At 43.6% G+C, this 14,130-nt stretch overlaps 1 long non-coding RNA gene across 1 annotated transcript in view; it reads right to left on the bottom strand.

Moving 5' to 3' along the window:
• Positions 1-1,324: 1,324 nt before the first annotated feature.
• LOC148214781 (uncharacterized) overlaps positions 1,325-14,130 on the bottom strand; it is a 130,746-nt gene continuing 117,940 nt past the window's right edge. The window contains exon 3 of the long non-coding RNA XR_015797454.1: positions 1,325-1,405. This is a non-coding gene — a long non-coding RNA (uncharacterized LOC148214781). The remainder of the gene's footprint in view (positions 1,406-14,130) is intronic.

Genomic DNA, 14,130 nt, shown 5'->3' with positions numbered 1-14,130 from the left:
TTCTCAAGACGCCTCGCTAAAGAGGCTTTGTGAAACCTGTGCTCAGAAAGAATTACTTTCAGTTTTAGCCAGCTGCTAAAGAGGCTGACAGATGCTTGACTGGATCTGTGCTGGTCGCAGAATCTAGCCATGAAGATCAGATGGGGGGATCCAAAAATCTCAGCAGCTCAGGATGCCAAGTTCAAATCTCATCACAGGGTAGTCCAGGTGTCTTATTTGTATGGAGAGCGGTCTTCTTGTTGAAGGCCTCCTCCATGAGTGGTGAACCTGTGCCCCCCAGATGATGTTGAACTCCAGCTCCTAGTATGCCCAACCAATGTGGTCATTCTTGATGGATGTTGGGGTTTCTTGGTTCAGAACAACTGGAGAAGTACAGATTCCTACCTGGGCAAAGGCTATCCAATCCTTTCTTACTAAGAGATAAAAACACCAAAAAGAGAAATGTGATGTTGCATATTCAGGTTGTCATGTAGTCAGGTTCATGGATCGCCTGATTAGTATCTTCCTCACTATTGGGAGACATCTTGTATTCCTATTCAAATTCAGGTCATTATTTTTAACATTGCCTCTAACACATATTTTATACTAATTAGGCCCCTTTGAGGCCTCTTTCTTCCTGTTCTTCTTTTGCACTGCATCTTTTCTTTCTTTGGCAACATGTAGGTTGTATTCCTATCTCACCACCACCACCAGCTGGTTTCAGGTAATCTTAATCTAGGACTTTTTCTTTATTACCTATAGTAACTACATTATTTTTAGCTCTGCTTAGGAAAGACAATTTTCAGGCACATCTTCACATTCTTTTTTCTCACCTGACTGAACATTTATTTATGACCCACATCTTCATTTCAGTAATAACTGAGAAATCATGTCCTACTATCCAGATACAATAGAATAATGGGTCCCATTGCCCTGTAAATGATGTACTGTCATCCAATCACTAGTACTCATGAAATTTCCCCAATTCTTGGAGGAAACATGGACATCTTTGTCTTCAGGTTGGAAGACTCGCTGGTAAACAGCCATGTGAGACTTGGTGTTATGACCTGGGCAATAAATACTGAATGATAAAAGGCTACTGAGCTGCAGAAATAATAACAGAGTCAGACTCCAGGATATGACGACAAGTTAACACCTTTTACCAAATCTATATACAGACTTTGCCTCCAAAGCCCTGTTTGACCACCAGAAGCTGAAACTTGTATAGAATATTGCTGATAATAATGAGGCTATCATTAAAATACTCAAAAGGGTAATTCATGTTTGGTCATTGATTGGTCTGCTAATAACAGAAGGGTGATTGGGGAGAGCGGGTATCCCATACCTGCCTTGGCTGCGTATCAGGAGTGATCGTGATCCAGAAAACACGTTCAGCTCATCATGCTCCTGAAATGAATCTGCCAACCTAGTGGAAAAAGAAAAAGGGAAATTTTTAGAAAAAGTGGTCAGACTTCCCTCCTTGCAGTCTAGACCAGAAACGGTTAATCCAAGATTTTAGGGCAGTGCTTTTCAAACTTGGCAACTTTAAGATGGGTGGACTTCAACTCCCAGAATTCCCCAGCCAGCATGCTGGCTGGGGCATTCTGGGAGTTGAAGTCCACCCATCTTAAAGCATGAAATCCACCCATCTTAAAGTCCACCCATCTTAAAGCATCTTAAAGAATTCTGGGAGCTGAAGTCCACTCATCTTAAAGTTGCCAAGTTTGAAAAACTTGATCTAGAGGCTCTGATTAATATTACTTATTAGGAAAAGGATTAAGGTTATAACACAGAATCCCAGCAACCACCTTTACGTTCAAATGAGATGTTTATATAGAGGCAATCCACGGCAGCAAAAAATGTTTTCTGTTTCCTCCTACATTTTTTTTTTTAATGTAAAGGACTAGGAGCTTGTTTCCTTTGTGAAGGAACAGCAGCAATCTGCATTTGTTCACTGTTTTGGTAACTGCTTAATGTCTAAAATGTATAGTTTGTGCTGTTGGCACGTCTAGGGCCCTGATTCTCTGCCTAGGACATATTTCTAACTCCCTGTATTTATATGTCAGCATATCATAGTTCCTCGGTCCTGAAGCAAAGGGATTCTGGATACTACGAAAGGCACCTCATTGTATTATTACACCTTCTCAAGTTAACTCTTGCCATGGGAAAACACTTTTGGAGGTCAAGATTCATCTCCAGTTTAAAGGTTGCCTTTGTTGTTTTGCTGGTGCTGAACCAGCTGCCAGGTAGGACGTCCATGGTTAGAATACAGAGGACACAATGCACGATCACATTGAGTTATGATAAATGTTTGCCATCCACTGAGTGTGCAGATGGTCAATCTGGAGGAACAATCCTGAACACCCCAGGCCATCAGTTTTCAAAGTGTCCCTTGCAACTTGAAGACTCCATTTACAGATGACAACTGATACCTTCCACAGTCACTTGGTCACTGTGGAAAAACACACCAGCCATTGCCTGTAGTTATATGCAGAAGCTGTAACCAAAATACACCAGAAAGCATCAGGACATTTCAAACGGTGTGCTTCCCATTCATCATTCTATTGATAAAAATTTAAAATATCCCCCACGTGTTAAGGATCACTGAGGAAGACCCTGCATTCATTCTCAATCTTTCTACAAATTCAGTAAACTTGGACATCACGCCAGAAGAGTGGTTGCTTTGTTCCCACACTTTCAAATGTCTGATTGTCATTTGTGAGAACAGATTTTTCATGCACACAGATAGAAGAACTTCTAAATTTAAGGATTCAGACAAACTGGGGAGCATCCATCTGTGAGGGCAACATCTCTCCAAATGTATAGCTGTATATGAGAAGGTTTGGACACATTAGGTCAGTGTTGTCCAAACTTGGCCACTTTAAGATGAGTGGACTTCAACTCAGCCCTGGCTGGCTGGGGAATTCTGGGAGTTGAAGTCCACTCATCGTAAAGTGGCCAAGTTTGGACAACACTGCATTAGGTGAAGACCTAGCTCCCTAGAGAAGGACGAAATCTATCTATTAAGCGTCAACACCAACTTGATGGCATGTAATCGATCAATCGATATGAGAACACCATCTCACTAATATCCACTGATCATTCATCAGGGACAGGGTAAGCTAACATGATTCTGGCATTAGGGTGGAGCTAATGTGGTGTAATGGTGAAGGTGTTGGACTAGAACCCAGGAGACCCATTTCATATCTATCCTCAGACACGGAACCACATTACGTGACTTTGGATCACTCTCCCTCAGTCCAATCTACCTCACAAGGTTGCTACTGGAAAAATCAGAAGAAGGAGTGCTATTTATCTGCTTTGAAATAACTTAAAACGATAGCCAGTGAGGGACCATAACTTTCTCTCTCTATTCTTTCCATGCATTATTGGGTTGTACATACAAATGTTCAGAAATCGGCTTTGGAAGTCTGCAGACCCGTTCTTGTTCTGCAAAACAGGCTTCGGCTTTTCCAGCTTATTCTTGTAGAGCTTGCAAATTTATTTCTCTCTTGATGGTGCTTTTGAACTATAGCGACAGAGATGGTGAAGGGGGCCCTCCGGATGCTGTTTCTGCATTTTTTTTGGTGACGTGTCTTTCTACCACCTCCTTGCCCACCCACGCTTCCCAATTTGAAGACAAGATCCGTGGGAAAAGGGCTTCTTTCGTGATCTCTTCCCTTGGGAGTTAATTGGAACATGGAAGGCTAGGGAGGCTACAGACCCCCGGAGAGAGGATCGTACAGTGAAAGACAGGACACTGACACCCTCCGCATCATCTTGTGTCACAAAATAAGTGCAAGAAAAGACCCAACCATGAGAATATCTTCAAGCTTCTCTCTTTCTTTGAAAGCAGCATCAACAGCAAACTCCCTTGCATCAAATTGATTGAGATTTGGTAAGGGGGAAAAAGGAGGATTTTCATGCATAGCACTGGTGTGTACAGATTACATGGGAAGGTTCCCTACTACCTGGTCAGAGCAAATCCATTGCCTTTGCAATCTGGCCATTTTAAGGGTGTCCCTATTCTGGACAGTGGACAAATAGGAAGGGTAAGGAAAAGTTAGCTTGATTTGGCTAATTGGAATAAGGTTCAGAACAGTGTAAATCAATCTACTATCAGCTTATCCATTAGGAACTCAGCATGACGTCTTCTACTAGTGCAGGTCCTGAGTGGGAGCAGCTCTCTAGATTTCTACTAACTGCTCACTGTTTTGTTTTTAATTAGCGATATCCTGAATTGAATCAAGGACCTTCTGCATAAATTCAACTATTGAACAATAACACCTCCCCTTGCCTAAAGAATAAACAATCTGCATTCAACAGTGTTGCAAAAGGACACCAGAGGGGTCTTCCGATGCAATTAATGCTATTGATTGTAAATGCAGGTCCAGGGGATTTGTGTTCCAGATCAAATCACTTGGACTAGGTGTCTCTAATCTTGCTGTCATCTCCAATGATCCACAACCATCGCATGAAGCAGCAAAGAGCACCCAAAGACTCTTCCAGGTTTGCACCATGATAGGCACAGCCTCCTTCCCCAACCATCCAACGTAAGCGCGTAAACAGATGGCCCCACTATGTTATAGCTTTTTACAGCCTTCCAGCTTCTGCTTTCCTCTGATAATAAACATTTTTCTGGCTTGCCTCCTGAAGGAATGAAGGGGATGCTGTAGCTTTGTGAAATTATAAATCTTCTAAACTATCTACTTACTAGATACTTTGGTGGAGAAAAATGCCCTGGTTTTTATGGCTGATTTGCATCCTGCAGTATTTAGATTAGTCTCTGAAATGTGGAGTTTTGCTTGCTTTGTTTTCTGGTCTTTGTAGAAAGACAGACACCAACGGTCTGGGATTCATTCCAGCAAACCCTGGAACAAGAGTTACAGAAAATGTGGGCTATAAAAGTTCTACAGGTTGATCATTTCACAGCTAGGGCAGAAGATATGAGCCTTGATGAATTTATCTGTGCTGAATCAAGTCAAGGGTTCTTCTAATTCAGCGTTCTATGTCACGCGATGGCCAAGCAGATGAGTTCAGGAAGATCACATAAGCATGGACATAATCATGGTGGACATTTTCTACTGTTGCTTCCTAGCTGTTACTCTGTGAAATGTACTGCCTCTGATTTTGGAGACAGCAAGCCGTTTTGGAGACTAGGAGCCACTGATAGACCCAACCCTCCATGAATCTGGATGGCAGCAAAAGTCTAACTAGGCAATTTTCAATTTGATATTGTCACAGGAAGAAAGTGGACATGCACAGAGGACATGCTCTATATGCACCCAGCCACATTGTTGAGCCATCTAGTTAGACAATGCAACACTAGTTGGCTTGAAGGTCATACAGGTAGTCCTCGTTTAACAACCACTTGTTCAGCAAGTGTTTGAATTTACAATGGTGCTGAACAAGTGGGACTTATGACCAATTCTCAAAGTTCTGGCAATCACAGCACCTCCACAGTCATATGATCGCAATCGGGGTGCTCAGCCCAGATTTCCAGCTGTCACAGCATCCCACAGTCACACGATCACAATCTGTGACCTTCCCTGCCAGTTTCCCACAAGCAAAATCAATGGGGAATCCAGCAGGAAGTCAGAAGTCGCAATCCTATGAGGTCCTCGCTTATTGACCTGTAGTGATTTGCTTAACAATGGTTAACATTGCTAAGTGGCACAGTGTCAGATTCAGTCCAAGAACAACAACGAAGCAGTCCAGTCCAGTGTAGTTCCTTTATTTGCTAACACACTATAGACAGAATCTCGCCAGACTAAACCTATCCTAAAGCTACTAGTGGATATACCCCGTGAGAGTCTAGGGAAGGGCTAGCCTCAGCCTCTTCTTCTCACAGTGCTGCTGTGGGCTGAGGAAGTGCTCGCCTTGCCCCTTCCTCTGGAACGCACCCCCTCCCTCCTGATAGTCTTGATCACTCATACCAGTCTCCTCCTCGCCTATGCCTTCCATTACACACAGTCACATGATGTGCTTTACAACAGTGTCGCTTAGCGATGGAAATTCTGGTCCCAATTACCGTCATTAAGTGAGGACTGTCTGTACAAGGCTTTGATCAGCACGCTGAAGGCCACATTTGAAGACCAGGTGGGCCAAGACTCAGAATGGACCCAATCTGAAAACAGGGCTATTTTTTTTTTAAGGGGTCTTAACCAACACCTCTGACTTAAGGAGTCTACTGACAGTCACGTCCACAAGGGGATCAAAAGGTCAATATGGCAGCCACCCCATGTAAAAAAGGGGCAGGGCTTTGACTGCATAGTTGTGGCTGCTGATTTGACCTCCAGCCCCGTCTACTGAAGAAGCCATTCTTGAAGTTGGAATGGTCTCTGGCTCTTTCCACCCCTTAGCACGAAAGAAGAAAGAGGAACCCAGCACACCAGCCTTGTGAATCATCTTTGCCCCCACCCCCATCATTATCTGCCACGCTTGGCATAGGGAGAAATGTGAAGGAGAAGGAGGAGGAAGAATTATGCCCTTGCAAAATGATGCATTCTATAAGGGCAGCTCCCAAAAGCAGGATATAAAAAATTAAAAATGCAGATTAAAATCGACAATAAAAGAGATACTAAAATCATTTAACAATTAAGAGCCTGGAGCCTGGAGGAAGCGATGCATCTTGTAGCTTGGCTAAACACCAACAGAGTGGAAAACAAACACAGTTCCCCAGTGAGTCTCTTCCAAAGCCTGGGAGCAAAGCAGGAGAACGTCTTCTCCCTTAGCCTAGAAAGATGGGCCTTGGTTGGCAGGGACATCTCCCCCCCATCTTACCTGTTGGCAAGAGTAAAAGGGGAGACTTGCTGCAAATTTCATCTGGGGCCCAGAGGTCAACAGAAATTATATATTTCATCGCCTGGCCTGAAAACAGGTGTAAAGCATGTCACCAGTGGCACTAGCTGTCAAATCAAGGTGACCCAGCTCCAAAGACACCCTTGTTTTCAAACCCTTCTGTTTCCTGCTCTTCCTTTTAATTCTCTTCCTCCCAGTTATAGTTATGATTGTGATTTCCAAAGCCTGAATTAAAGATTCATGCCCGAGATTGAACACATAACTCTAGTTCAAAGCAATAACAATGGCGGAATGCGAATAGGCCTGACAAGATACGATTCAGCTGGAATTAGCCACTTGGCATTAATAAGCGAGACATGCTTGTTTGGGCTGGCGGGAAGAGCCTTCCGGACTAGAAGTCCTTGTCGTTACGCATCTCGGGGAACCACCCAAAGCATTTTGAATGTGGAACGGAGGAATGCAAATCCCTGCCAGGGGGTGATGATTCAGAGGACTCCAAAGCTCCTGTTTCTCAAGACAAGAAAGGTTACGTGACCCCATGTTCAATGGCTTTCACAACCCCACCAACGGAGAGACTCAGTTGAACCATACACATCTGCTCAGTTGAACCCTCTGCACCTGTATCTGCTTAGGACTAATTCCAACCCTGGTGGAGGGATGGGGAGCAAATGTATTGATTGATTGATTGATTGATTGATTGATTGATTGGTTTGATTGGCATAGCTGCCCATCTCACTTTTACGTGACTCTAGGTGGCTTACAATAAAACAATACACAAAATACTCAATATAAAAAAGCAAATAAAAATAAAAGACATAGCAGCCGGGCATAATCTAACCCAGTGTTTCTCAACCTTGGCAGCTTGAAAATGTGTGGACTTCAGCTCCCAGAATTCCCCAGCCAGCCCGAAGGTTAGACGTATGTGAGAATGGCCTTGGGAGACAGGAGGAAGAGCCGCAGCCTAGACAACCAGCATGCAAAAGATATCTCAGCTTTCAGACTTGCAAGATTCTGTTATTGTAACCTTACAATAAAGACAGAGCTAGGATTCATGGTTGTGTTTCTTGTCTGGACTACCTCGAAGGGGACCATTAAATGACTGAGTCCATTAACCCCTTCATGGCATTCCAACAACCCGCGACTCCCCCACTGACTCAGTTGACCATACTGAAAGAACAGGACAACTGTTTTATTGCATCATTACCGTAATATATTTTTTTCCCCATCTTTGAATTGTATTTCCTCCTCTTTCCGTAAACAAATGCCTCAGGACACGCTTCGAGGACAGGAACGTAAAATTAACTTGAAACATCAGAAGCGGTGACCCACATAAACACAGGCCGCATTCAGACAACACCCAGGGAGCCTCCCACTCAGCAACGGTCCTCCCGTTATTGCTATGAAATCAACGGCCACCCCAGTGAGTGTGTCCAACAGGTGGTTGGTATCTCAGTCCTGGGAGGAATGGCCCAACGTAGATCACAACTGCCGTTTGTCAATACGAGGGCACCCTTCTCATACACTTCCGCAAGGAAATAGCTTTCCTGGGCAAACATTTACCCTTAAAATTGGGCTTTTATAGAATATGCACAAGGATTGTAAGGAGTGTGTAGGAAAGTTCCACATCTGGAACGCTTCTTCTGCTATTTTTTAGCATCATTCAGTGTACCAGCTGAGCAAGGGGTTGCAAAATGCTGATCCAATTTGGCCTCCATCGGTTTATTAAAGAAGCTAGGTAAGAAAGAGAACGCTTTCTCCCCAAATCACTTAATGAACAGGAAAATGTTCCTCTGGCTTATTAAGCATTTGTATTTGGCATTTGTATTTCCATTGTATGTGTATGGAAAGCATCACCATTTCTAAACATTGTAATGATGGAGAAAAGCAGTCTATCCCACCATAGCAGACTCAAGATTAAAGATGTGTTCCCCCCACCCCTTTTCTTAAGTTGAGCTGAAACGATGACAACCTCACTGCTGAGAAAAGTTGATCTTATGTATATTTGCTGAGAAGTATGCCCTTGCGACACAAAAGGAGCATAGGTTCCCGGGACCTGGGACATGTATCATTCAGGGCACATAACAGCCATATTAAATAACCTGGAAAACTGTATTATCTCTGACACTTGTTGGAACAGTTGCTATTCCTGGTGGGCCATCAAAGACTACAAAACCCATGGGACTGGATCCAGTGCTTTTGAAATCCAGATCCAGCAAGCCCCAGTGCACAGCATTCCACTAAAGCTGTGCTAACAGCCACTTAATAAATTCCAAGCCATGCCCAATGGCCTCTCCCGTAAGGTTGCCCAAGGAAATTGTGGAGGTGGGATTTTTCCTTCATGACCTCTGGGCTAAATATGGCAGTTTTCAACTCAACCTTTCTTTCCCCAGCTTTTCCCCTACCACCAAATTTGTTCCCATTCTGTTCAGCTTTCGGAGAGTTATCCTGCTGGGGGAGAGATGGGCAGACCATGAGATTCCTGGGTCCGTGTATCTAATTTCTTTCCCTCATTGGTTGGGTTGGGTAGAAGAACAAGTCTCTTTGTACAGGCGTTTACCTGTTGTTTTTAACTCTTAATTATAATGAATAATTTTACTTCTTGTGCTTGTTTTAATAATTGCTTTTAATGCCATGATTTTGAAATTGCTTTGCTGTTGTTCTAAAGAGACTTTGGCAGTAGGAAGGCTAAAACCACAATCAATGTATGCTCCAGTTTCAAACCAGAGTAGATCTACCTGCTTAACAACACAACAGCCCACTCAGCAAAGATCAGCTGTTCCTGTCAAGTGCAGGCTGTTTCTTTCATTAATTTGCATTAATCCAGAGGTATTTATAAGGCTCCTCTCAACCTTGTCACACCAGCACAAAATCTTGTTTTAAGATAGCCATTCAGCCAAGAATCGTAACAGCCGCCTCAATTATTATTCTGTGGCTTGGTATTTCTGTAGCCACACTAAAGTAGCTTAGGCCTGTCTTGGGGACCATTTAATGAAGCATCAGCACTTCATTAATGTCGTCTTGGCTCACCCACATCCACACGACGACTGATTTCCAATTCTTGATGTGGAAAGGATGCTAAAATTGAAGTCAGCAGAATAAGTCCTTGGTGCATCCCTGACAAACTGCTAGTTGCAGAATCCTCAAGATCTGGGCTCAAGGTGAGCAGAGGAATCTAGATGACTGGAAAGGGGGTATTTATCTTTCACAGAACAACAAAGATGAAATCTTCACACCTTTGTCAAGTCCCACCCAGCTGGGCAAGATCAAGGAAGCAAGACTCATATAGATATCTCTAATGCGGGCCTTGGCGTCAATATAAGAATCTTGGAAACTGCAGTAGGAATTCCTCCCTCTCAATTGTTAGTGAGTTCACTGAGGTGGAGATTCTGAACGATCTGAAATGCTTCTTCGTGAGTTTCTCGCCACCTGGGCTGAGTTGCTATTTATGAGATAAGCTGCAAAGAGACTCACCTTCTGTCTCTTGAATGTTTATATCTCTTCTCCTTTCTATTCCTTTTCCAGACTCCTCACCATCTCTCATGAAGATGGAGAGAAGAGGAAGGAGTGATGCCTCATTCCCACCAAGAACAAATGAGGAAACAGAGGTGGGTAAACATTTAATGTGTGTATACACGCACATTATGGGATAATTTCTACCATGTTGATAAAAATATCTCAGTGAAACAGGAGGGACTGGCTTGGTTCAGTTCATAGAAGGCATTAAACCACTGTTTTTCAAAGTTGGCCACCTTAAAATGGGTGGACTTCAATTCCCAAAATTTCCCAGCTAGCGTGCTGGCTGGGGAATTCTGGGAGTTGAAGTCCATGTATCTTAAAGTTGCCAACTTCGAAAACATTGCATTAAACCCTCAACTTGGGTTGACCAAAACCCTCACAACGGCTGCATTCGCATACCGTGTCAAAACAAATAAATGGTATTCTGGCTTAACGTAATGCAGTATGAGTTCAAGCAACATGCTAAGACAGTCTGCCTAACTGTGTGTGAGGGCCTGTGTTGCCTCTTCTAAAAACACTCCGTTTGAACTCAACATTTTACAGGATAATGTTTAGTTACACCTTGAAACGCGTACAGCCTTTGAGAATACAGGTACTAGAAAGTGGATGCAAATCTTCAACTCAACCGTACATGTGCTCCATTAAAAGATTCCAAGGGACTCCATATATGAAAGAGTTCCATTTCCGAGTGCCTAGCTTGCACATCACAGCTTCTTACTGCTCTCCTCCAGAGAGCACTAATTGATTAATGGATGCATAGGCTATAAAATGACCTTCCCATCTTCGCCCCACCCCTCTTCTTCTGGTGTTAACGTATCTCCTCTGCTCCGCTAGGTGGCAGGCTTTGAAATGCAAACCCAGGCAGGTGGGTAGACAAACTTTGCCCATCATCAAAGCATCCCGGAATATTTTTTAAAGAGCGGCTTCGATTAGCGTTGAAAATACAGCTGTTTCCAGCCAAGGAAAGCGATGCCAAACAAACCATGCCCTACCAAAGAAGGAGCGTTTCTCAAAGCTTTTGGATCTAAAGGTCTTTATCATCTGAGAAGGTCCTTGGAAGACTCCCAAAACCACTTCCACACAAAAGGAAATCTACCATCATCTCCTTCATTCGGTCTGAGGGAAGAGAAATGGGGTTTGACATTTCTTCCAAAGGAGAAGAGAATTTTGAAGGCATTCTCGTGGTGGATTGTGGCATTCCTACTTTTGTTTTGTAACAAGATGGCCAAGGAGAGGGCGCAAACATCCTGCCTTTTGTGTACCATCTGTCTCTTTGTGGGTCTACCATCTCCCTGGCTTCCCACATTTCTGTGCTAACTAAGGGAAGATCCCAAGAGGAACCCTCCCTGAGTCTTCTATAGTGGCCATGCTTCTATCACCAATAGAGGAGAGTCCTGTCTGGAGACCTTTTCCTTCCCCTGTAGAAGTCTGCAGAAACGGTGCTCCCAATTTGTCCCCCCAGAAGTCTGATGGAAGATTCCACAGGCCATGTATTCCATCCTTTTACAATCTGGGGTTGGGACTACAAGTCCCAGCATTCCCTGGCAGCCCGACTGACTCCTGGGCCTGTTCCAGTGATTAGGTTCTGTCTGTGCAGCTGGAGGATCAAAGGCAGCTGGAGGAGGGTTAACTCTTGGCCATGGGAGCAGAAAATGAGATTCCAGTTATTAGTTGATTTATTGCCCTGTCCTCGATCTGCATTCAGGACTTGGAAGAAAATGTTCCACTCTAAAGCATTAAGCATTTTCAAAAGAGCAGGAGCATTAAAAATTGAAATCATAAAATAGACATGTAAATATAGTGGAGGTAAACGGGGTGAGCGAGGCAGGCAGCCAGCCAATCCCAGCGATCGGGTGTCAGCTTAGAGACTTCATGGCTGTTCTACGCTGGAATATCTCACCAAGATAGATATGGGGAAGAACAGAGGGAAACACCTTGCAGATAAACCCCACTGGCTCATCAAGCTTCATATTGTCCACTTGATTGGCAATTTTTCTTTTGAACCTCCGATGTTTTTTTTTTAACTGTAATTTCTTTGTTCGATGGTTGCTAGCTGCCCGGTGTCGCTGAGAGTTGGGTGGCGAACATGTTCCATAAATTATTATTATTGCTCCGCTTCTTCTCTTTTCAGAGGAGATCAAATGGGGGATTTTTGCATGCAAAGAATGCTTTCTGCCACACTTCAGACCCCACCGCATAAAGCAGGAAGGCAGGCTTCCGTTGGCTACAACCTCCCTTAATGTTTGTTGGAGGCTAAGAGCCACAGAGAGCAGGAGCTGTGCTGCAAAGTGGTGTGTGTGTGGGTCTGTGTGTTGATATACGTAAGGTTGCAATCTGGACTTCACAGGTTTTCCTAATATAGAGGAAGGTAGGATTTTTTTTCTTTACTTTTTAATAACTGTTTTAATATTAAAATCTTCTAGGCCTTTCTGTAGTAAGAATTTATAGCATATCCAGCCATCATAGCACCAACAGGAAGCTTTTCTGCAGTAGTGATTCATTGCCACGGTGATGTCTGGATGGTACTATAAATTATCAGGACCGAAATCCATGGTGCTTCCAAATGATGGGAAACCAGACTGCTGATTTTTGGAAAATCTGATTGTAGAGGACTCTTCCTCACTTATTCGCTCACTCACTCACTCACTCTCTGTTTGGGAGCTAGAGTTGGGTGATTTTGCAAACGCGCAGGACAGGGTTGGGCCAGTTAACAAGACCCAATACAAAAGTCCCAGTCATCCTAATAGATTTTTTTTCCCTAAAGGTCCTTGGAGATCAAACCCATTGGGGCTCCAGATAGAATGGGGTAAAGACCCTCACGGTAATGTAATATAATGTAATGTAGCTTTCCAACAAAGTCTTGGTTGAAACCCCTGAGCAAAGAAGAGAGAAAGAGGCTTCTATTGTGTCCAGAGGAAACAGGAGATTGGAGCAGTCTTGTTTTGTAGCGTCTTTTCATTACATCTTGCAGGGAAGAAGTGTTTGGGGACATATGGTTGGCAATCGTATTTTTTATCACAACCCAACCAGCAAAGCACTTCGTTCCTGCCCTTTGGCAAAGTTGCTTTCGCACGGGTGTCTATTTGTGTTGGTGTCTCTCCAGGAGGAGAGATAAATTGCAGGTGTTGGCCTCTGCCTGAGTTATATTCCACTTTCCCAGGGGTTAGAAAGCAAAAAGAGACAAGTAGAATTCAGGTAGGATGGATTTCAGGAGCGAGCTGCAGTCGATGGTGGGGTGGGTGGGAAGAAGAAAGTGGAAGCAAAACTGGGAATTGTTGAAATGTATTTCTGAAAATGAAAGAGGGGACAGCTGCACGGCCTCTTTCATTTCAACCCACCCTTAATTTGGGCTGAACGGTGGCCCTTTCATCCCCATGCAAACAGAAAAAACATGAACCAATTCTCGGTCTCTGCAGTATGATGGGGAAAGAAAAAATCCATAATCCTAGTGTTCAAATCCATTCAGTTAGCACAAAGAATGAATGCCGTGCTCATCAACCTATTGCATCTCTTTTTAAAAATCAAATTCAACTGCCAGGAAAATCAGAATTTGTTTTGTTAAATTTAGATTCCCTCTCTCCTCCAGAAACAGAAGGTGGCACACCAAACATTTCCTCCCCCAATTTTTCCCCATAAGGCAACTTTGTGAGATAAGCTGAGGGAGGCATTGGCCCCAAATCACCCTGTGAGCTTGTAGGACTCTAGATGGACTTCAACCTGGTTCTTCCTAGCCCTTGGCCAATAACTTAACCACTTCACTGCACTGGAATGTGGAAGAAATAAGAGCACAAATGCCATCTGTTTTAATAAACCAATAACATTGATTTATTAGGT

Source organism: Python bivittatus, unplaced genomic scaffold, assembly GCF_059951505.1.
Source record: "Python bivittatus isolate LINGU-HERP-01145 unplaced genomic scaffold, Pbiv_v1 ctg000530_np1212, whole genome shotgun sequence".
Lineage (NCBI taxonomy): Eukaryota > Metazoa > Chordata > Lepidosauria > Squamata > Pythonidae > Python > Python bivittatus.
Note: the sequence above shows the minus strand (reverse complement) of the source record. Positions and strands in the feature narration are given on the sequence as shown.